Source organism: Equus quagga, chromosome 6 (assembly GCF_021613505.1).
Source record: "Equus quagga isolate Etosha38 chromosome 6, UCLA_HA_Equagga_1.0, whole genome shotgun sequence".
In the NCBI taxonomy this organism is placed as follows: domain Eukaryota; kingdom Metazoa; phylum Chordata; class Mammalia; order Perissodactyla; family Equidae; genus Equus; species Equus quagga.
Genome location: NC_060272.1, coordinates 97,383,176 through 97,405,615, shown reverse-complemented (window position 1 = coordinate 97,405,615; position 22,440 = coordinate 97,383,176). Strand labels below are relative to the sequence as shown.

The following is a 22,440-nucleotide window of genomic DNA, read 5'->3' as shown; positions in this document are numbered from 1 at the left end:
ACCCTGTGCACTATTGGTGGGAATGTAAATTGATGCAGCCACTATGGAAAACAGTATGGCAGTTCCTCAAAAATTAAAAATAGAACTAACATATAATCAATAATCTTACTTCCTGGTATATATCCAAAGGAGAGGAAATCACTATCTGGAAGAGATATCTGCACTCTCACGTTCATTGCAGCATGATTCACAAAAGCCAGGACATGGAAACACCCTAAGTGTCTACCAACAGAATGTGATGTGTGTGTGTGTGTGTGTGTGTGTGTGTGTGTGTGTGTGTGTGTGTGTATCTGGAATAGAATATTATTCAGCCATCAAAAAGAAGGAAATCCTGCCATTTGTGACAACATGGATGGCCTTTGAGAGCTTTATGCCAAGTGATATAAGTCATACAGAGAAAGACAAATACTCTATGATCTCACTTATATGTAGAAGCTAAAAACATTGAACTCACAGAAACACAGAGTAGAACGGTGGTTGCCTGGTAGGGAGAGGTGGGGGGAATGGGAAGATGTTGGTCAAAGGCTACAAAGTTTCAGTTATAAGATGAATAAATTCCGCATCTAATGTACACATGGTGACTGTAGTTAACAATACTGTGTTGTATACTTAAGGTTGCTATGAGAACAGAGCTTTAATGTTCTCACCACAAAAACAATAAAATGGAAATTATGTGAGGTGAAGGAACTTTAGCATCCTTGCAGATGGGGGGCATTCGGGAAGGAGAACAGAGGAAGAAAAACATATGCAGAGAAAAATTGCGAGATTGGTCTGGGAGTGTTGAGTTTTGGGTGCCTTTGTAATAGCCAATACAATATATTACAATTGAATATACACAGAAGGGAAACCACCAGACTACTGAGTTATGAAAGTTTAGTAAAGAGAGTGTTTCCAAGACAGAGTTATCATCATCCATAGCCGCTGTGAGGCCAAATGAGACAAAGAAGGAAAGGTGTGCATTAAGTTTAGCTATTAGGGGGTCATCGATGACCTTGGCAAGTGATGTTTCAGTGGAGTGGTGAAACAAGAAACCAGACTGCCATGGGCTGAGGAGTGAGTGGGAGGTGAGGAAGTAGAAAAAGCGAATGTAAGCAAGTATCGAGAAGTTTGGGACAATCAAAAGGAGAGAGAAGTAGGGCAGCACCTGCAGGGGAAGATGGGGAGGGAGGGTTTTATGTGATTCGGGAGAGAGTTGGGCAACTTTCAGTGCTGATGGTAAGAGGCCTATTTTCCTAGTGAAGAAATTTTTCTCTTCTCTGGCTCCTGCCTTCTGCCTAATGGTCTGTGTGGTTCCTGGAAATCTCAGAGCAGATCTCTGAGGAGCATCAGAATTCTCCCTCGCTACTCCATGATCAACTAACTCTCAACAACCAGCTCTTGCTATCAATTCATAAGCCCACATTCCCCTCTGACAACTTTCTGGATGCTCACACTCACATTAGATCAAAACGTCTCTCAAATTTGTTAATGGGGGTAAAGAGAGAAAAACTAATCTTCCCACATTTCAACTTGGCCTGTGTATGAATTCAAAGTGAGAAGCTAACATTTTAGACCAGTTTTTAAACATTTGAAGAAATCATTATTTATGGTCAGTATTTTTACTCTTTTTTTTTTTTTTTTTGAGGAAGATTAGCCCTGAGGTAACATCTACCGCCAATCCTCCTCTTTTTGCTGAGGAAGACTGGTCCTGAGCTAACATCCGTGCCCATCTCCCTCTACTTTATATGTGGGAAGCCTACCACAGCATGGCTTGACAAGTGGTGCCATGTCTGCACCCAGGATCCAAACCAGTGAACCCCGGGCCACAGAAGCAGAACGTGCAAACTTAACCACTGCGCCACCAGGCCAGCTCTATGATCAGTATTAATCACACATTTAGTTACTGTCTCTCTTTATATTTACTTCACTATTATTATTGATTGCCTACTATATAGCAGGTGTTAAACATAAAACACTCAAAGATGGCCTGAAAGTCTTGATTTTTAAGTATTTTATGTTTTGAAATAAATTTCTGTGTTTATAATGATTTCCTACATTTTTGGTACAGTGTTCTTTGCTTTGTCAAAACAGTATTCTTTAAGGCATAGCTGAAACTTTTTTTGATGCTCTACATCCAAATCCCTTTCTGTTTCTAAAACAGGTCCTGCTGTGTGTTTCTTACTAAGAAAAATGGGCCCCGCTTCTTACTCAGGAAGCTGAAGAGGCCAGATACTTTCTCCCGACGATCACTGAAAGCGGAGATGTGGACGACTGACCCAGAATCAACCAGCGGGTCCTCTCACCCAGGGTGTTCCATCTGAGGGTGTGGTAGAAAATCCGAGGACACTGAGAGTCACTCTTGGTGTTGGCAGCAGTGCTGAGTGTCCAGTGGTGTCCATGGCTTTGACCTGACCAGACTGCTCCTGGGAGCTGGCCCTGGCATGTCCTCAGCTGCCGGGCCTCTCTTGGTTCCCATCTCTGCTCTGAGCCGGCTCCCTGTGGAGTCGCTGAGCTCTCTGAGACCCTTCTATGAACCCTCTCTTCTGCTTAGGTTAGCCAGGCATTTTCTGTTGTTTGCCGTCAAGAACCCTGACTGATCCAGAGGGTCACATGGAGTATAACGCAGCAACAAAACCATTTAGAGTCAGCTAACGTTTATGGACTGCAGGCATTGTGCTAAATGCTTTAGATAAATGATGTCACCAAGTCCTCCAAACGACAGGGTGAGGCAGGCGTGTGAGTCTGTTCTTTCAAGTATCATCTTAAGGGCCTCCTCTTCTGTGAGGGCTTTTCTGACCTCTGCCGCCTCTTGCAAGTGGACTTAATTCCTCCTTTGTGCCCATTCTGTGTCCTAGAAAGAAGAGAGAATGTACATATGTATATACATATACCCATTCTCTCCTCTTTATATATATATAATATTACATATATGAAGTATACATATAATATCATGTAACATAATATAATGCTTTCCATATAATATGTAATACTTTTTATTTCCTTCCCTCTTATTATGTTCTTCCCATGTATTGTCAGATACTGGGCTTCACAATTCACTCACATTATCTCATGCCATTCCCACCAGAACTTTATGAATTGGATTTATTATCTATTTTACAGACAAGGAAATGAGAACAGGAAAGGTTAGGTAACTTTTCAAGGCACTACTTCTCAATCGCAGAGTGGAGATGTGCATGTGGTCCATTTGTTCTGTTCTGAATCCCCACCCTCTGCTCTAATGAATGGCCCACACGGCCTCAGTGCATCCTAGGGGTGGTGCTTCCTCCTGCTCTGGACTGAGGCACAGTCTGCGTGTTGCTTGTCTTTTTTTTCTCACTGGTCTGGGAGGGAAGGTAGATCTCCGTTCCTTATGGCCCATCACCCATTGCTCTGTCTGTGACAGACACCATGAGCCCAGGACTGTACTCCGCCCCAGTGAGCCATCTCAGGAACCCCTCCCCTCTTTCCATAGGAAGTCGCTCCCAGGTGGTTAGAGATGAATCCTATTTGCCAGTCCTGGCCTAGATCAATGGCTCTCACATAAATGTGCTGAGCAAACTGTTGTTAGCATGCTACTCTTTTCTTCATTTTACAGATGAAGAAATAATAACTGGAGAATTAAATAATAAACCATTCACCTGCAGATATTCGTGCCCACCTCATTGGCTTTTCATGAGAATTAATTGAACTAATGCACATAAAACTCTTCAAATCATTTCTTGCACAAAGTGAGTTAGTTATTAGCACTACTCCTCAAAAGCACATGGGTTTTATCCAGAATAGGTAAATCCACAGAGAGAGAAAAACTGTTGGTGGCTGCAGGGGCTGGGGAGAGGGAGGAATGGGTGTGACTACTTAATGGGTGGGTACAAGGTTTCCTTTGGGGTGAGGAAAATGTTTGGAACTAGATGGAAGTGGTGGTTGCACAGCATTGTGATTGTACTCAATGCCACTGAATTGTACACTTCAAAATGGTTAATTTTATGGTATAGGAATCTGCCTTCAATTAAAAAAGAGTCAAAAGGTTGTAATGGATGGGGCAGGACCAGGGAGACCCTGAGAGTGAGTGCTGCCTTACATTGTGCCCCCTGGGCCCCTAGCTTACCTGTCTAGTCCCTGGCCTGGTGATGTAGCCAGAATTTGGACCCAAGCCTTTAGTTCTCTAACTGAAGTATTCTTTCCACTTCAATACGTAGCATTAGAAATCAAGGAAAGTCCATCCTCACTGGTGGACAGTTGTGATCTGTGTGCTGATAACTGCAGAAGGAGGAGGAGAGTCCCCACCTCAGGCAGGAAAACAAATGAATTGTTAAGGCCCTTTATAGTTTACGAAACAGTTTTAGAGAAAAAAAATGGGTTGTAAATAATAGAAATGCCTGTACCTGAGTAACCCACTTAATGTGCATAGTAAACGGGATTCAAGGGGAGGGGTGGGCCAGAAGGGAACTCCTAAAAGTTCACAGTCAGAAACTTCTCAGGGGGCCAGCCCAGTGGCATAGTGGTTAAGTTTGCACACTCCGTTTCGTCAGCCTGGGATTCAATGGTTTGGATGCCTGGTGTGGACCTACATACTGCTCACCAGGCCATGGTGTGGTGGCGTCCCACATACAAAACAGAGGAAGACTGGCACAGATGTTAGCTCAGGGACAATCTTCCTCACACACACAAAAAAGAAACTTCTCTCCCTGCACTTGAGTCTGTCTGACTGACTGCAAAGGAAACTCATAGCCTTCAGAACTGCGTCTATTAAAAGCAAAGTGACATCATTCTCCTCCCTGGTCTGTAAGCAGCTCCACTGAGTTAGTGGCATTAATGGGCCACCAAGTCTAGGCTAACTAGACCTTAGAGTACAGTCATGACTTTGCCATTAAGCAGGAAGTGACTGGGAGAGTCCTCATGAAAACAAATAAAATCTCAGATCTTCTATTGCTAATCTCCTTGCAGTTTGCTTTATTTATAACTGTGTAACTGTGTTGCAGCAACAACTTATTTTGTAAACACAGCCACCTCACTGCTCTTTAATAAACAGGAAGATACTGATAAACAGCCACCTCTCATTTTAAGGCAACTTGACCTATAGAACTTGGCTAAGAATTAAGTGGCAGAAGGAGGTTTTCATTTATTACATGTTGTTCTTGTATTTGTTTTAAAGGGATTCTGAGGTGGCCTTGACCTGATTTCTGGGTCAAGTGGAAAGCCAGTGTCTAAGTGGGCAGCCCAGATGTCTGCCATCTGTCTCCTTGTGGTCTGGCCCCGATGTACCAGTGGACCAGAAGGGAGGGCACAGGGGTTATTTCCATTGCTTACAGAACCTTTAAGACCTCTTAAAAATCTTTTCAGATTTTGTTCTTTCTTTTGGAATAAATTATGAAACTTCTCCCTCTCCCACTGGAGACATAGAGACAAACAGCACAGTTTCTGCCTCCAAGATCTAACAATCTAATGGGAAGATGGCCTCCAGGAAAGCTAACTGTAACATAGGTGATGAGAACCATTCTAAGGTTTGGGGCCTAGGTACCACGTGAGGACAGGGGATGTTTAATTATCTTGGCCAGACTGGGGGTGGGGGGTGCGGCATGGGGCAAGATTAGTGAGGTTGAAAGAAGACATATTTTCCCTGGACCTTGAAGGATTTTCTTGGACAGTGAAGGGAGTGTGTGTGTGTGTGTGTGTGTGTGTGTGTGTGCGTGCATGTCGTGGAGACAATAAAGAAAGTTTTCCAGAGCAATGGACAAAAACAGAGCTCTGTGCTGAGTTGAATTGAGAAGGAGACACTTTCATGATTGGGATGTGGGAACCAACTAGAAGGCAGGTTGGGGAAAGAGTTCCCTATTTCACCAGTGAGAAAGAACAAAGATGTGGAAGGTTTAGGTGGCCCACTTTAAGTTCACAAAATAAGAATGCAGAGAGTAATGAAAAATGATGCCAAGGGGACAAATGATCCTTTGAGGGACTAAGAAGGACTAAGCTTTCTGTTTTCCTAGGAGTACACATGACTTTGTCATGATTTTAGACTGTAAATATCAGACAATACATCACTGAGGGCCTATCTCAGCAAAGATGTGAGAAGAGCTGGTACTTTAAAAGTCTGTGCAGACCTGTCCCTTGTGGGTGAAAAGGGCTGAGGCCGTGGCCTCCATTTGTGAGCTCACAGGGGATCACTGTGTCTTCAGCTTTCATTTTCAGCATTTTTATTTCCAGATTTGTTATGGTGATTAATTTTTATCATATGTTTATCTATATTTATTTTAGGTGAATAACATTTGCAGTTGAACACATTTTTTATACTCTTAAGGCTGATTTCATTGACCCGAGGTTAATTTTTTGTCTTTGAGGAGTATAATTCCATTTTTACCAAGAGACTCAATGGGGAAATTCTACTTTATCACCAGTTTTATGAAATTTAAGTATCCTATATGGCAATTATAATTATATTTGTCAGAATTTAGAAATTGAAATATATTATATGTGCTGAACATCTGCCAGTTGCCAACCCCAGTGAGCTTTTCACCCGTCTCCATCCTGCTCTGTGCCCAGCACCTTCCTTGCCACCTGATGTCCGAGGTGCCAGCAGATCAGAGGGAAGCTCAGCTCCATCCCTCTCAGGGCACGGGCGACCACTCCCTTGCCTGTCCCCCTGCAGGCCTTGGGGTGCTAAGGGCTCCCCATTGTTGCTAGCTCAGGGATTCACCATCTCTGTTTGGTTCCTTACCCCTTAGCCCCGCCCACATCTGTCTGTCATCCTCAGTCTCTCTCGTTGAACATTTCCCATTTCCTGCAGGATGTGACTGAGACGTTATTCAGGTGTGTTCATGAAAGTATATTGAAGACACATATATGGTGCTCTGCATTCGTGTGGTGAGTTTATTAAACAAACTGAATTCAGTGGGGGTACGATTAGGAAATAGCTTTTTTCTTTACGTTAAAATATAATGTAGAACTTTAAAAAAATGTTCCCACAACTAACGGTGTTCTTTAGGACTTTCTGTTCCTTACCTCGGCTTAGGCAGAGTCATGCTTGGCTATTATTGAAGAGTTATATTTTCAGGTATTAGAAAACCTAGTTCAACCTAAAAAAAAAACCAAACTTTCCATCCTGCATACAATTTAAAAGTTTCCCGCCAGCTCTCCACCCGCTCCCCAGCTCAATTCTGACTCAAGTCTTGGGGTTTGGCAGTGGGAACGATGGGCGATATCTGTTCTTTCACCCTTTCCTTTCCTCCCCTGTCCCCCTAAACTCCAATATTGTGGATTTCCGTAAATACCCCACTTGGGAGTAAGACAGCAGCCTCCCCTCTGACAAGCATGGCCCTCTCTAAGTGATTCACCTGAAAAGCTTTCCTCAGCGGGCTTCAGGCCAGTGAGAACGTCCCTCTCTCATCTCTACATATAAATTCACCTTTGAAGAACTTTCTTTCTAATGAAAGTCTAGTTTCCTCTCCATAGGCTGCTGGGGAGGTGAGTAACGTATGAGTTTGGCCTCTTTAATGATTCCTGAATGGCCGTGTCTAGTGACTCCATAGGAGGATGCTGTCACCTGTTTCAAAGGCTTTGAGTCTTTAGCTAAAATTGTGACATGTCAGGAAATGTCTAATCTCATATCCTGTTATGTTTGTATATATTAAAAGGCATATTAAGGAAAGAAAAAGAGGACTATAGATGGAAGGAAGAAAGCGAGAAAAAGGAAAAGTCAGTGAGAAAACAGAGGGAGAGAAACATAGGGGAAAGTGGAGAGAGAGAAAGAGCAAGAAACAAGACCACTGACCTGGGTGTCCTGAAATTCTTGTTAATGTCTTGTCTTGTGTTAGATGACTCTCGGCCTGTCATTGCCCTTGGATGCTAAAGTATATTTTATTTGGAAAGAGTTCAATGTAGTAAAGCAAGTGATAATTTCAAAACGAAGAACAGGCATTTAGGAACACCATACTAAATTGCTAAAAATTATTATTATTTTTTTTTTTGAGGAAGATTAGCCCTGAGCTAAATACTGCCAATCCTCCTCCTTTTGCTGAGGAAGCCTGGCCCTGAGCTAACATCCGTGCCCATCTTCCTCTACTTTATATGTGGGATGCCTACCACAGCATGGCGTGCCAAGCGGTGCCATGTCTGCACCCAGGATCCGAACTGGCGAACCCTGGACTGCCAAGAAGCGGAACGTGCGAACTTAACCACTGCGCCACCAGGCAGGCCCCTAAAAATTATTTTTTGATTGTTCCTCTAACACCCATTTCAGCTTCCTTGAGTGACAATCATGGAGTTTAGGAGGGCCTTATCTTCAGATCCAGAGGAGAGCCCTGCTTGATCTAAGCCACTCAGAATAAAATGATCCCATTTCCTTAGAGTGATTGATATGGTTTAAGCCAATTGGAGCATAGCATTCCCCTAGCTACAGAGATTGTATCCGGGTGGTCCAATCAGAGTGAAGCTTGGGACTTTTGTATGATGGTTCTAAAAACTGGCCTTGGCCATTGCTCTGCCCTTGGATGTGAATGCGGAGACACCACGAATGCTGCTGGCAGTCATTTTATGAGGCCAGCTAGAGAACAAAGCCAACATCTGAAGGCAGACAGAACTGAGAGAATCAGAGAAAAGTTGAGCCAGAGCCTGGACCAAACCATGAAAATCCTATGGCCTTCTCAGTTACAGGAGCCAGTAAATTCCCTTAATTGTTTAAGCCAGTTGAATAGCTTTTCTGTTATTTGCCACAGAAATGATCTCAATTGATAACACTTTTTTTAGTTTGAGTATTTAAACTGAATTAAAACAAACAATCCTCATTAAAAGACAACACATTTATAGCTTCTGACTATTGAATACGTTTATAGTTTCTGTTACATACACATTGTAAAGGATCAAGACTGAAATCCTATGGCTGGCCTAAGTTCGCATGCTCTGTTTCGGCGGCCTGGGATTCGCAGGTTCAGATCCTGGGCATGGACCTAGCACCACTCGTCAAGCCATGCCCTGGTGGCATCCTACATAAAATAGAGGAAGATTGGCACAGATGTTAGCTTAGCCACAATCTTCCTCAAACGAAAAAAGGAAGATGGGAACAGATGTTAGCTCAGGGCCAGTCTTCCTCACAAAAGAAAAAAAAACAAAAAACCCAGAAAACTAAGATCCCCAAAGCTGAACCTCACTGCCTCATTCACACAGAATAAGGACTAAGGAATTTCAAGGAAAACAAACTTTTGCTATTAAAGTTGATTGAAGATAAAGGAAAAATTATAGTTGAGCCAGAGCTAAAAAAGTCTGAAATAACGACAGCTATTTTGACATAGACTTCTGCCAAGCTAGGCAGAATAAAAATGAAGGAAAACTGACACCAGTTTAAGGTCTGCTATGTATTTGCCAGTTACTTTCACACACATTATCACACTGAATTCTTATAATAATCCTTTGAGATTGTTATCCCCTCCCCACCACCCCCCATTTTACATTTGTGGAAACAGGCTCAGACAGGAAAAGTAATTTGTTAAAGATCGTATAGTTATTTAGTGTCAGAGGCAGGATCTGCTCTTTCTACAACCTCACTCTTTCTTTATAGGATATAGCTGAAATGACAGGGTCTGTGATGCCAGCCGGGGTTGGAACAACTTAGCTGAAACCATCATACGGTGGTGTTGGAATGCAGTGAGCAGCTGCTCCCTGTGCTGGAGGCCTGACTATTGCAGACTTTAAGCTTTAGCTTTTCGGTATTATTTAATTTACTTGGGAACAGCCAAGACAAGGGAAGCACTGGATTCAGTGGTTTGCTTCCACAGAACCTAACCAAACATGGGACGCCTTACTCTGATGCACTGCTTCCTTCTCGTTTTCCTAAAAAGATTCACCAGCCCTCTGCCAACATGGTAAGTGTTGGGGGAAATGAGTTTCTGAGTTGTCATTCTAGGAATTGCCTTTTGCAGCTGAAACTTCACCACTTAGTCACGCCCTCCCCTGCCATCTGCTCGGCTCTGAAACTGCTGCCGAGGCTGAGGAGCTGCTTCAATTCCAGAGAACCAAATTGGTGATAGAAATGCCATGCCATGAAATCTCTCATTTTCCCAGCGGTCGAGCACTGGCTCCAGAGGACCACGCCTTTAGGCTCTCCAGGTACTATCGCAAGGTACCCGGTCTTCAAAGGCAGCCCTTTCGTCAACAGATCACTGTTCACAAAAGTTCATCTGCACCACCCTCATAACGTACGCTTGCAACTCATCTAGTCCTCAGCACTGGAGCCAACCGTGTCTGAGAGAATTTAAGGAATCCTCTATCAGTTTTGATAGTGTAATATCATCTTAGTAGCTTGGTGTATGTGACAGAGACTTGCTGGCATACAGTAGGCATTGTTCTGAAACTGAGAACGAAGAGGTTAAAAAATCTTCGCTAGAGCAAAAGCCTCTGAGATAAGCTTTGCTAACTGCAGCTGTGCACACTCAGCAGAATAAGTGTTGTTTAAAACAAATCAGGTTTTTCTGTCCCTCTTTAGTAAATGAGTGAGCTGTCTTTCCCAGAAGTTCAAGGTCCAGACATCAAGATTAAGCCTCACAAGTCCAAACGCAGGCTGAAGATAAAAACTAACCAGAAAAGTCCAGACAGTCAAGGGCAAAGAAATTCAGTCTTCAAGGCCAAACGCAGGCTGGTGGGAAGATGCCAACAAGCAAGGCCACATGCTCTCCCTCCTCTACCTAAAACCCCAGATAAAAACTCCTATCTTTTTCCCTTCGAGGAGGTGGATCTGAGTTCTACCTCCCATCTCCTCGTCTGGCTGCCCTTTGGTAATAATAAACCCTCTTTCCTTGCCACAAGCCTGACATTTCAGTTATTGGCCCTTACTGTGTGGTGGGTAAAAAAAACCTGTGTTTGTGTTCAGTAACAGTTCTTCAGGTCTAATTGTTAGAGTCTTCCCCAGTTTTTGTGAGCAAACCACTGTCTGGCACTGCTGTTCTAGAACGACGTCCCTGTCTTTTCTCTCTGTGTTCAAGTCTTTAGTTTAACAAGGACTGAAGTTCTTTTATTATCAGTTCAGCCCCTATACAGCCCTGAGTAATCCTCTGATACTTCTTCCTGTCTCTCTGACACATACTCCCTCATTTGTTCATTCAGTTTGTGTTAGAGAATTTTTGCCATGTGTCGATGCCAGTTGTAGAGATTCAAGATGTCTTAAGTCATGGTCCCTAGAAGCAGAGGCCAAGATGGGAATTTTTTTTCTTCTGTTTTATCTCCCCAAACCCCACCCCTGTACATAGTTGTATTTCTTAGTCGCAGGTTCTTCTAGTTGTGGGATGTGGGACGTTGCCTCAACGTGGCCTGATGAGTGGTACCATGTCCGCGCCCAGGATCCGAACCCTGGGCTGCTGCAGCGGAGCTCGTGAACTTAACCACTCGGCCACGGAGCCGGCCCCAAGATGGGAATTCTTATGCAAGTGGTCTACTAAGGGAATGCCATAAAGGTGGGAGGAAAACAGAATGGGGCAGGGGAAGAGGCTGGGCAATGAGATGGTTTCAGGGGCCACCTGGAGAATGAATTGTACATACAGTCCATTCCTCCATCACAGCGGGGGCTTGGCTCTCAGACCCCTGCTACCAGTCACTGATGACTATGAACCCCCCTGGGGATGGGGTGGGTGGAGGCTAATGTAAAACCCCAAGCGCCCCAGACAGTCCTGTCAGGCAAGGACAGGTCCTCTGGAGACTTGAGGTGTGAGCCAGTAGCAGCCAACCCCCTGACATCTGGGGGATGAGTGCACCCCAGTGACAAAGGGTCTGAGTGGGGAATCAAGAGCATCTGCTGCACAATGATCCCTGGTACTTAGTCTCTGAGTGATTCCATAGAAACAGGTGGTGATAGAGCTCTGCACATGAGGAGCAATAAACCAAGCTGTGTATGAGTATGTTCGGGGGCAGGGGGCATGGGAGAGGAGAGGGGGTGGTTATCAAGGAACATTCTCTAAGGCAGCGAGTCGTACATTGAGTCCTGAAGGGCGAGACAGATGACGGGAGAGGAGGAAGTTTCAGGCAGAGAGTGTGAGCGTGAGCATCAGTGCCCAGGGCTGCATCATGGCTTTTGTGAGCCCTGGGCACTTAGGCCTCTCCTGGGCCCCCTCCTCCATAAAACTTATATAGAAAATGATATCTTATGACTGTGTTGATATAAGTACGGATATAATCCAGGTTGGATTTTCTTTAGATTTTAAGACACTGAAACATTTCCACGGGCCCATGAAAGTACCTTGGCCCTGTGCCTCTTGTGCCTAATGGATATGTGGGCCCCGTTAGTGGAGGGAGGAATGTGTGGGAAGGCAACCCTGAGTGGTTCCGTGCTGCTGGAGGCTGAGTGTGCAGCTCTTTCTGTCTCCCTGCCTTTCCTCCCTTCTCCTGCCTGCACCTCAGCTAACCCTCATCACCTTCTCCTCCTAAGACAAGCTCTACTGAGACAGGACTGGGTTGGATAATGTCTCCTCCACAGTCATATCCACTCGGAACCTCAGAATGTCATTATTTAGGAATAAGGTCTTTGCAGATGTAATCAGTCAAATTTACTTGAACCTCCTGGAGTAGAATGAGCCATTAATCCAAGAACTGGTGTCCTTATAAGAAGAGATGACACAGAGAGAAGAAGGCCACGTGATGATGGAGGCAGAGATTGGAGTGATGCAACCTCAAGCCAAGGAGTCTCGAGAATTGCCAGCATCCCCGAGATGCTGGAGAGAGGCATGGAACAGATTCTTCCCGAGAGCCTGTAGGGGGAGTGTGGCCTGCCGACACCTTGTGTCGAGTTGCTAGCCTCCAGAGCTGCACAATAACTAAAATCTGTTGTTTCAGCCACCCAGTGTGTGGAACTCCATTATGGCAGCCCTAGGAACCCAGTCCAGACTGTCTCTGCAAAGCATCTCCTCTGCATCTCAGGTGTCCCTGGTTAGGACTCTCTAGGCACTGTTGGGCCCAGACTCATAAACTCCGCGCCTTACTTTCAGAAGTGGCTGTCTGCTTCCCAGCACTGATAGCTAGTCCCTCAGTGCTGAAGAGCAAGAGAGGAAGGTACAAACTGGGGAGGCAGTGAGGTAGCTTTTATCTCACCAGAGCGGCTTCTTTCCTTCCTGCATTGCATCACACTTATTATCAGCAGTGCTCGATGCTAGAAGGAACTGGAGCAATGTCTTCAAAGTTCCAAAGAAAAACGTTTGCTTTTGGGGTCAGGAGGAGAGAAAGCTAGGTGCGTCTATTATTTAATATCTTTCTTTTATCCCTGATTCAGAAAGAATAGCCATAAATACCCTGTCCATAAAACCAGGCTTGTCCAGTTTTCTAGCCATTTAACAAAAGATTTATTAATGTGTAAAGCAATTGGTTGCATTATACTACATGCAAATGTGAAGATGACACACTGCAATACCTCATAAACTATGTGCTACTGGAGGGGAAGGACCATAGCTTTTTCTTCTTAATGCTCAGCATCTGGTACAGGGCCCAGAACAACGTAACTTTCCAGTGAATGTTTGCTGAATGAATTAGTCTGCAATTGCCTTGATCACCAAGGTGATTTAGTTCTTCAGGGTCACTGGGCAGATGTCCCTCCCTGCATCACATGCACAAGTCCTAAAGGTGGATCTTTTGGTTGAGACCACGATTTCACTGGTGGGAGTGTATGAATGAATAGCTATGTTCTCGTACCTCCAAACAAGTTCTCAAGATCAAATTCTCTCCACTTATAAGTCAATACGCTTGACTAAGGCACTGTCCTTTATATACAGTAATACCAGTACAAAATTATAATCTTACAATGAAAAATTTTTGTTCGTGATTGAAAATACTTCATTTCTAGTAGGTTTACTGGATATGGAGAGTACTTTTAACATTTGTTGAGTGTTTACTATGAACGAGGACTATGCTAAGCACTATATATGCAATATCTCACTCAATCATCACAACCTACCTATGAGGTTATTATTATTGTCGCTTTACTGATGAAAAAACTGACATTAGACAGATTGACTAACTTGCCCATAAGTGGCAGACCTGGGATTCACATAGTTGTTTTCCTAACTGCAAAACACTCTGCTGGTGAATCTCCAGCTTTAGCGTACTAAAAGTTATCTTGGGGAGTTTGACAAAAATACAGATTCTTAGGTCTCACTCCTAGAGAATCAACAAGTCTAAGGCAGGCTCGGGAATCTATATCTGCAAGCATCACCCAAGTGCCTTGGATGCAAGTGGTCCAGGGACTGCACTCTGAGAAGCACTGCTGTAGACTATGAGTTGTCAAATATACAGTGTGAATTACTTTTTATCTAATTTCTTCTATTCAACATGATTTTCCCACTCATGGTTATCCAGTTGTTCCAGCAGTATTTATTGTAATGATCATTCTTTCCCCACTTCGTCTAGGTTCATTTCCATCATAAATCAAGTGTCCATATATACATGGGTTCTGAACATGACCCTCCAGTTTATTTTTTCTACATAATTCTTATCATCATCTATTGTAAACACTCTTTGAGAAAACCCACTGTGGATCAAAGGGCAAGAAACCTCAGCAAACTTCATGGATCATTTTATGATTGGACATATTATCTGTAAAGTTTAGAGGTGGTCATTTACAAAACAATGCCAAGAATTTCTTGGGATCCTCATTTAAATACGTCTATTTGGCCTACCAAATACAATTTCTGGTATTTTTAGAAATCTATCTAGAGCTCAGTAACACTCAAATATTACTCTTTTTTTCCTCTCTGTTTTCATAGCTCTCCTTCCGCAAAACCTCTTTTACCAAATCAGCAGTACAATATTTTGGAAAAGAAATCATCTTTTATTGGGAGCATCTTATCTTACGCTCAAATGTCATTAGGAAAGAGAGATAAAATACAGACATAGTAGCATTTACCTCTTGGATGTCCTGCTTTTGAACAAACTTTCTCCCTCTCAGCAATTTGTTATTGCCTCAAATACGGTGCCTATTGTAAATTTGGCTTCATTCAACCTGATTTAAAAATGAGAAAAACAATAGATTGTACGTATTTGCCCACTGTAACAAAACACTTCCCTTTAAATATGATTTGATGCCAACAAGTAATTTTGATACCCTATCAAGCAAACTCTTAAACCAGCTTTTATTTTTATATTATTATATGATACAGGTTAAAAGGATTGCATTTGTGATGAACTGCAGGTGAGGAAATTGTGGCACAGAGATATGAAATCTTTTAGCTAAAACCATGAAAGAAACTGTATGGACAATCTGAGATTCCACTGCATTGCTTTTCAGTGAGTTCTGAGGTTGGAGGCAGTTACCCAGCTGGATTCCCAAGAAGGGCAAGAGCTTTCCATCAGCAATGGTTCAGGCTCCCAACACCAAGTTTCCATTTATATCTGCATCATGAGCAGTCGAGCAGTGACTCAGCTGGTCACGGGAAGTGTGTGGGCTAAATGAAGCGTTGCTATCTGAGTGATTACAGGACGGCCAACTCAGACTCTGAACACTAAGACCTCAATAGCACAGAAAGAGTGTTTCTCGAGTACAGGGGGTGAGATAAACTCAGACTGGCTGTGTGATCTGTATACATCCTTTCTGCCTTCTCTGTCAGTGAAAAGCCCAACCACTAAGTGTTGAAGGAATTTCAGTTGTTCTGTAGTCGGCCACACAACTCTTGGGATCTCAACTGATAGTTTAATTGAAAGTTAGTCACTTGTGGAGAAGCAAATGGATTTGTAGGTCTAAGAAATCACCCATAGCCGCTGCACACATGGAAGAAGTTCATGGGCTTCTTCCTTCTGCACAGAGTCTAGTTTCTCCACCTTTTGAGCGTAATTGGCTGAAATTTTCCTCTCTAGCGTGTGCAATTCTCCCAAAGATATGCTGACCACACTTGTATTTTCCCTGTGGTAGCACAGTTGTATTTGATCATTATATTAGGGGAAAAGGTCCTTTTGTTAATTGTTAATTGAAGCTGATATTTTCTTGGACAGCCACATCCCTGACAGGCCAAGAGACAGAGCTGGGAAAGGATGCTGAACTTACCTGGGAGAGGAATGGGAGTTCCCTTCGAAAATGTTTCTCAGGTTTCCCTGATACTAAGAGTTACCTGGATATTGGTTAAACATTAGATTTCCAGGCTTCTCCTTTGGGGATGCTGATTCCAGGGGGTTGGGATATGTCCCTGGAATATGTATTTTAACAGCCATGTGACTGTTGTCCTTAGGGAAGTGTGGGAAACACTGTCCTATGAAGCATGATTTTGAAAAGGTGACCAGAGACGGGAGTCCCTGATTCCCACGTATCCCCCATCATTCCCTGAACGCATTTCTCTCTTTCTGATCACCTTCCCAACCTTTATCTGTACGTCCCACTAACTGCCTTTCAGTCCCACTTGGGTGCATTCTTCTTACCTCAGATTTATCGTGTCCTCTTCTCTTCACCTCAGCCCACAGTTTCCACCCCATCTCAAGTCATTCCCTTCCCACACACGCTCAGGCACAGTGGTGCCTCACTATCTGCTCTTCCAGGATATCCCAAGATCTTCAAATCTTTCGACTTTTTTCACATTCCATTTTCTGCATGGAATGGCTTCTCTCACTAGTTTGCCCGTTGCACTTTTATTTCTCCTTCAAGAGCTCAAAGGCCACTTTCTTAGAAGTCTGTCCTGCTGCTTCTCGAGGCAGAGTTAATTCTTGCCTCTGTGTTATCATCGTGCTCTGGATTTCTCTTACCTACAATGTACGTTGTGTTGTAATTATTTGTTTACTCTTCTGTCTCTCTCAGGGGGCAGCAAGGACATGGACAGTGTCTTCATCTCTGCATTACAGCACCAGCAGAGTGCCAGGTACGTGGTAGGGATTTTATAAATATTTGCTGAGTGAACTTTAAACTTTTAATAACTATATACTAAATGATTATTATCAAGTAAAAAATATACAGATTAATCTATTTATATAAGTCCACATATTCACATCCATCCATTTATTGAGACAAATATCTATTGAAGCCCTATTATATGCTAAACATTAGCGATTTAGTGATAAGCAAAAACTAGACATGATCCAGGGCCAGCCTGGTGGCATAGGGATTAAGTTCACAGGTTTCTCTTTGGAGGCCCAGAGTTTGCCAGTTTGGATCCCAGGCGTGGACCTACGCACCACTTATCAAGCCATGCTGTGGCAGGTTTCCCACATATCAAATAGAGGAAGATGGGGACAGATGTTAGTTCAGGGCCAAGCTTCCTCAAAAATAAACTAGATGTAATCCTTGCCTCATGGAGGTTTGAGCAGAGAGAAATGTATTAATAAAATAATTATGTGATGAATAAAAGATTTGCTACAGTGAAAAATACCAAGAAGGATAAGCATATGGGGGCAACGAAAGCACATAGTGGGGGTGGGGGGTGACAACTGATCTGAGTGCTGATAATGAAAAGGAATCATCTAGGGAGAAAGGGGAATGGAGAGCTTTCTAGCCTCAGGAAAATGCCTGTCCAAAGGCCCTGGGATGGGAAAGCATGTGGTAAGAACGAGGGACTGAAAGGTGGATAGTATGTCTGGAGCAGACAGCAAGAGGACTTATGGCAGAGAAAAGGCTGTCACGTAGGGCATACGGGTTTTCATAGGTCCTATGAAGAGGTATTGTCTTTATTCTAAGTGCAGTGGGAAACCAGTAAAAAATTGGAGTGATTTTGATGAGTGTGTTGTTGCATTTTTGTGAGGATTTATACTGGCTAAATGATGATTTGCTTTACTGTTTATTTTTGTTTTGATCACACAAACTTCTTCAGGACAGGTACCATGTCTTATATCTCAATGTTCCCAGCATCTAGCGCCATATAATAGAGTGGGTGACCAAGAGATATGTGTTTCTTGCTTGATTTCAGATTCTTGAGAGTGGGGCTTTATGTAAACACACTTAGAATAAAACTTATTTAGCCAAATCCATTGGATCACTTATAATGACGTAACAATTTGTGTTAAAATTGTGAGAAATGTGTTTGATATGGTAAATGGACAGCTGGTTAGCCACAATTATCATAATCAACAAAGACTGTTTCTTAAGAGTTTGGGAAGCTAACAGTCAGAGTTAGTTTCAGAAGAACCTGCTTCCTTTGTCCAATAAAGTTATTTGATCACTCATGATGCTAGACGTTTTACTATTACAGAATCGTTACTAGGGCCCTAAAGACCCTTTGGTCTTTAAGAGTCCTCTTTGAAAATGTAAATACCTAATTGAGGGTAAGAGATATATTAATACATATTAATTGATGTTTGGGATATTTTGATGGTGATTCCAATATAAAGGAAATATATGTAATCATGCACCCCTTAACGATGGGGATATGTTCTGAGAAATGCGTCGTTAGGCAATTTTGTCATTGTGTCAACGTCATAGAGTGTACTTACACAAACCTAGGTAGTATAGCCTACTACACACCTAGGCTCTATGGTACTAATCTTACAGGACGACTATTGTATATGAGGTCCATCACTGACCGAAATGTTATGCAGCACATGACTGTGTTGGGGACAGAGCAGGGGCATTGGTGATGTGGAAGTGAAGTCTGCCAGCTGACCAGTTCCTCAGTTTTGCTTCTGTTGTCACCTCTAGAAATAAAAGTCATTTTGAGAATGATGGCAAGTAGCTGAATCTGTCTGGACTTTGGTTTCACAATAAAACAGGGAGTAATTTTCTTCCTAACCTCTAGGAAGCTGTGAAGTTGGGAGGGCTATCGTAAAAAAAGAGTGCACTGGAGGAATTGAGAGCTGGCAGCGTAGTGGCTTTTCATTGGTTGAGTCTTGTTGACTGAGCTTCTTGTCAGTCAAGAAGAGGCAGTCTTTCTTCTGCCATTGGGCTCTGCTCTACATGGAGTGTGTGAGAGCTCCCCTTTTAGGCCCCCTGACACCATTTTAATAAGATAGAGACAGATGTTTATCAATTTCTATAGTATACTCCCGTAACAAGGAAATGTCATAAGGAAATGGGGTTCTAGGAAGATTAATTCTGCTGCCGTGAACAAAGGCCATTGACAGAAAAAACATCCTCAACAAATAAATGTGAAAATGTTCTTTCTTGTTATAGCAAAAATAATGCAAATTTTCTAAAGATGCTGACTTTTTGCTATATTTTTTAATGTAATTTTCCCAATCTGCTGTTGTTTTTAAAAAAAGTGTTTATGCTACTTTTTCTCCACAAATAGAAGTTTTAAATTTCATGTAATCTGAGCAGTTGGTCTTTTGCTTTATGATTTCTTAAAAGAATTTTAAACTTAGGAAGTCATTCTTGGTTTTAAATTCAAGGATCTAATACCTTGTTTGAGTGGGCATTTGGAAAAGGATGTTTTAAAAATATTTACTTTTTAATGTATCTGAGGTTTATTTTGTTATACACTGTGAGGGATGAGTCTAAATTAATTTTATTTCCCTTAATTTTCTATCCAGTTATTGCTGCACAAGTTAATGATGTCTTCTTGGTACCACAAGAGCAGTGGCTTGAGAATGAGTTAACACTGAGAAAGCAGAATCAAGGGATGGCAAGTCAGGAGCTGAATCTACTCTGGTACTGTGGAGAAATATAAGCCAATAAATTATAATTTTTGCTTAAGCCAGAATTCATCTGTTTTCCTATGGTCTGCAAGAGAGAGTCCCATGAGATGCAGCGATTAATTTGCATATTTCCCCATGAACTCTCAAGCAGCTTCTCTTTCACTAGTCATCTTTCCAAAACACAGATCTTGTAACAGGCTCTGAATACCGGCTCTGATATCAGTTCCCCTACATTGAACCCAACATATATGGGGTTCAAACCGAAAACATTCATCCTGGTTCCCTGCTTCTTTAGTTACAGTCATATGTAAATATTTGTTTCTTTAGCCTCTGACTCCCTGAGTTTTACAACCAAATAGAAGTTACAAATTGTTAAAGCACAGATGGCCTCAAGCTGAGCTCCCGCTAAACTTGTGGCTAATCACAGGTCCTTGAAGTTCTTTTACGGAGAAACCAATGTCCAGAGAATATCAAGAAACTGAAGCTTCCCAGAGCTTCCTGGCACCAGAATCCACCATCCGCCACAGAGACAAACAGCCAAGGACGCCCATCTCTGAATTCTCTTATCTCGCCCAGCAAATAGCCTCACAAGACCAGATGCAGACTGGTGGGAAAACGCCAGCCAATAGGGCTACATGCCCCCCTCCCCTACCTAAAACCCCAAATAAAACCCCCTACCCATATCTCAATGGGGAGGTAGCAATTCTTAAGGCACTAGCCATTGCTTTGCTCCCTCTTCCTGGCAAAGGCAAGAAAGCCTTTCCTTTCCACTCAAGACTCTGTTCTTGTTATTTGGATTGGCATCGAGTTCAGAGACCAAACTTTTGCTAACAATATGGGTATGCCATTCTTCTTGTTATGAAAACCTAGCTTCCCACTGCCCTCAGCACAAGTTCAAGCTTCTTAAACTGTCATTCAAAATCTTTCAGGGGCCGGCCGTGTGGATGAGTGATTAAGTTTGTGCGCTCTGCTTCAGTGGCCCAGGGTGTTGCTGGTTCAGATCCTGGGTGCAGACATGGCACCACTCATCAAGCCATGCTGAGGTGGCCTCCCACATAGCACAACTAGAAGGACCTGTAACTAGCGTGTACAACTATGTACTGGGGAGCTTTGGGGAGAAGAACAAAGCCTTTCATAATTGAGTCCCCTTCTGCTTTCTCAGCCTAATTTCTTGCTGCTCTCGTTGTCAGGCACATACCCTATGCTTTAGCATGACCAGACATGTACTTTCATATGTTATAGGTTTGCTCACGTTCCGTCTCCCTGGATTGTGTTTCCTCTTCCCATACCCTTTTTTTATTTTTATTTATTATTTTTTTAAGATTTTTTTTATTATTTTTTCTTTTTCTCCCCAAAGCCCCCCGGTACATAGTTGTATATTTTTAGTGGTGGGTCCTTCTAGTTGTGGCATGTGGGATTCCACCTCAGCATGGCTTGATGAGCAGTGCCATGTCCACGCCCAGGATTTGAACTTGCAAAACCCTGGGCTGCTGAAGCAGAGTGCGTGAACTTAATCACTCGGCCACGGGGCCGGCCCCTTCCCACACCCTCTTTGACTTTCCAAGAATAGAACCTTGAGAGCATAAGGTGTCCATTATGTTCAAATATTAAACATTAGGCATCACCATCATTCCTGTTGATCCAAGAGCTCATTTTGAGACTATTGCCAGGAGGCCAAACTGATGCCCCCAGACATTTGATAAAAACTGCATTTAGACCCCAAAGATCTCATTTCCTAGGGAGTCTAACATAGCTCTACTACCAAAATCTCAGAAAGCCACAAGCTTAGACAAAGTGTGACTTTAAGTTATTGCAAAAACAAATAAGCAAGAAACAAGAACACACATTCACACCAAAGCACGTACACAAATGTTCACAGCAGCTTTATTCATAATAGCCAAAAAGTGGAAACAACCCAAAGGTTCATCAACCAATCAATGTATAAACAAAATGTGGTCTATCCACTCAATGGAATGTTATTTACCGTGAAAGAAAATGAAGTAATGATACATGCTACAACATGGATGAAACCTGAAAACATTACACTGAGTGAAAGAAGGCAGATACAAAAGACCACATATTGTATGATTCCACTTATATGAAATGTCCAAAACTGACAAATCTATAGAGAAAGTAGATTAGTGGTAACCTACGGCTGGGAGGAATGAGAGGATTGAAGGGTAAAGGCTGAGGGGAACAAAGTTTCTTTTTAGAGTGATGAAATATTCTAAAATTGATTGTGGTGGTGGATACGCAACATTGTGAATATATTAAAGGCCATTGAATTGTACAGTTCTAATGGGTGAATCATATGATGTGTGAATTATGTCTCAATAAAGTGCTTTAAAAAAAAAAAGAAAGTTTGCAGGAGCTTTATTCATAGTTGTCAAAACTGAGAAGCAACCAAGATGTCCAAGGTGAATGGACAAACCAACTGTGGTGCATCCAGACAATGGAATATTATCCAGTGCTAAAAAGAAATATTTTCCAGTGCATTCTGGAAGAGGTAAAACTCTGGAGACAGTAAAAATATCAGTGTTTGCCAGGGGCTAGGGAGAGGATGCGATACAAAGGCAGAGCACAGAGGATTTTTAGGGCAGTGAAATTACTCTCTATGATCCTACAGTGGTGGATACAAGTCATTCTCCATGTGTCCAAACCCATAGAACACATGACACCAAGAGTGAAGCCTAATGCAAACTATGGACTGTGGGTGATAATGATGTGTTGATGTGGGTTCATCGATTGTAACAAATGTCTCACTCTGGTGGGTGAGGTTGTGCGTCTTGGGGGCAGGGGGCATACGGGAACTCTGCATTTTCTGCTCAGTTTTGCTGTGAACCTAAAACTACTCTAAATCATAAAGTCTAAAGAAAGAAGAAGAGGAGGAGGAGGGGAAGGAAGGACAAGAGGGAGGAAGAGGAGGAGGGTAGGCGTAAGGGGGAGGAGGAAGAG

The 22,440-nt window shown here is 42.8% G+C and overlaps 1 long non-coding RNA gene across 1 annotated transcript; it reads left to right on the top strand.

Moving 5' to 3' along the window:
- Positions 1-9,584: 9,584 nt before the first annotated feature.
- LOC124240850 (uncharacterized) lies at positions 9,585-19,509 on the top strand. The gene is made up of 3 exons (XR_006889028.1): positions 9,585-9,830; positions 16,721-16,781; positions 19,381-19,509. It is a non-coding gene; the product is annotated as an uncharacterized LOC124240850 (long non-coding RNA).
- Positions 19,510-22,440: the final 2,931 nt, after the last annotated feature.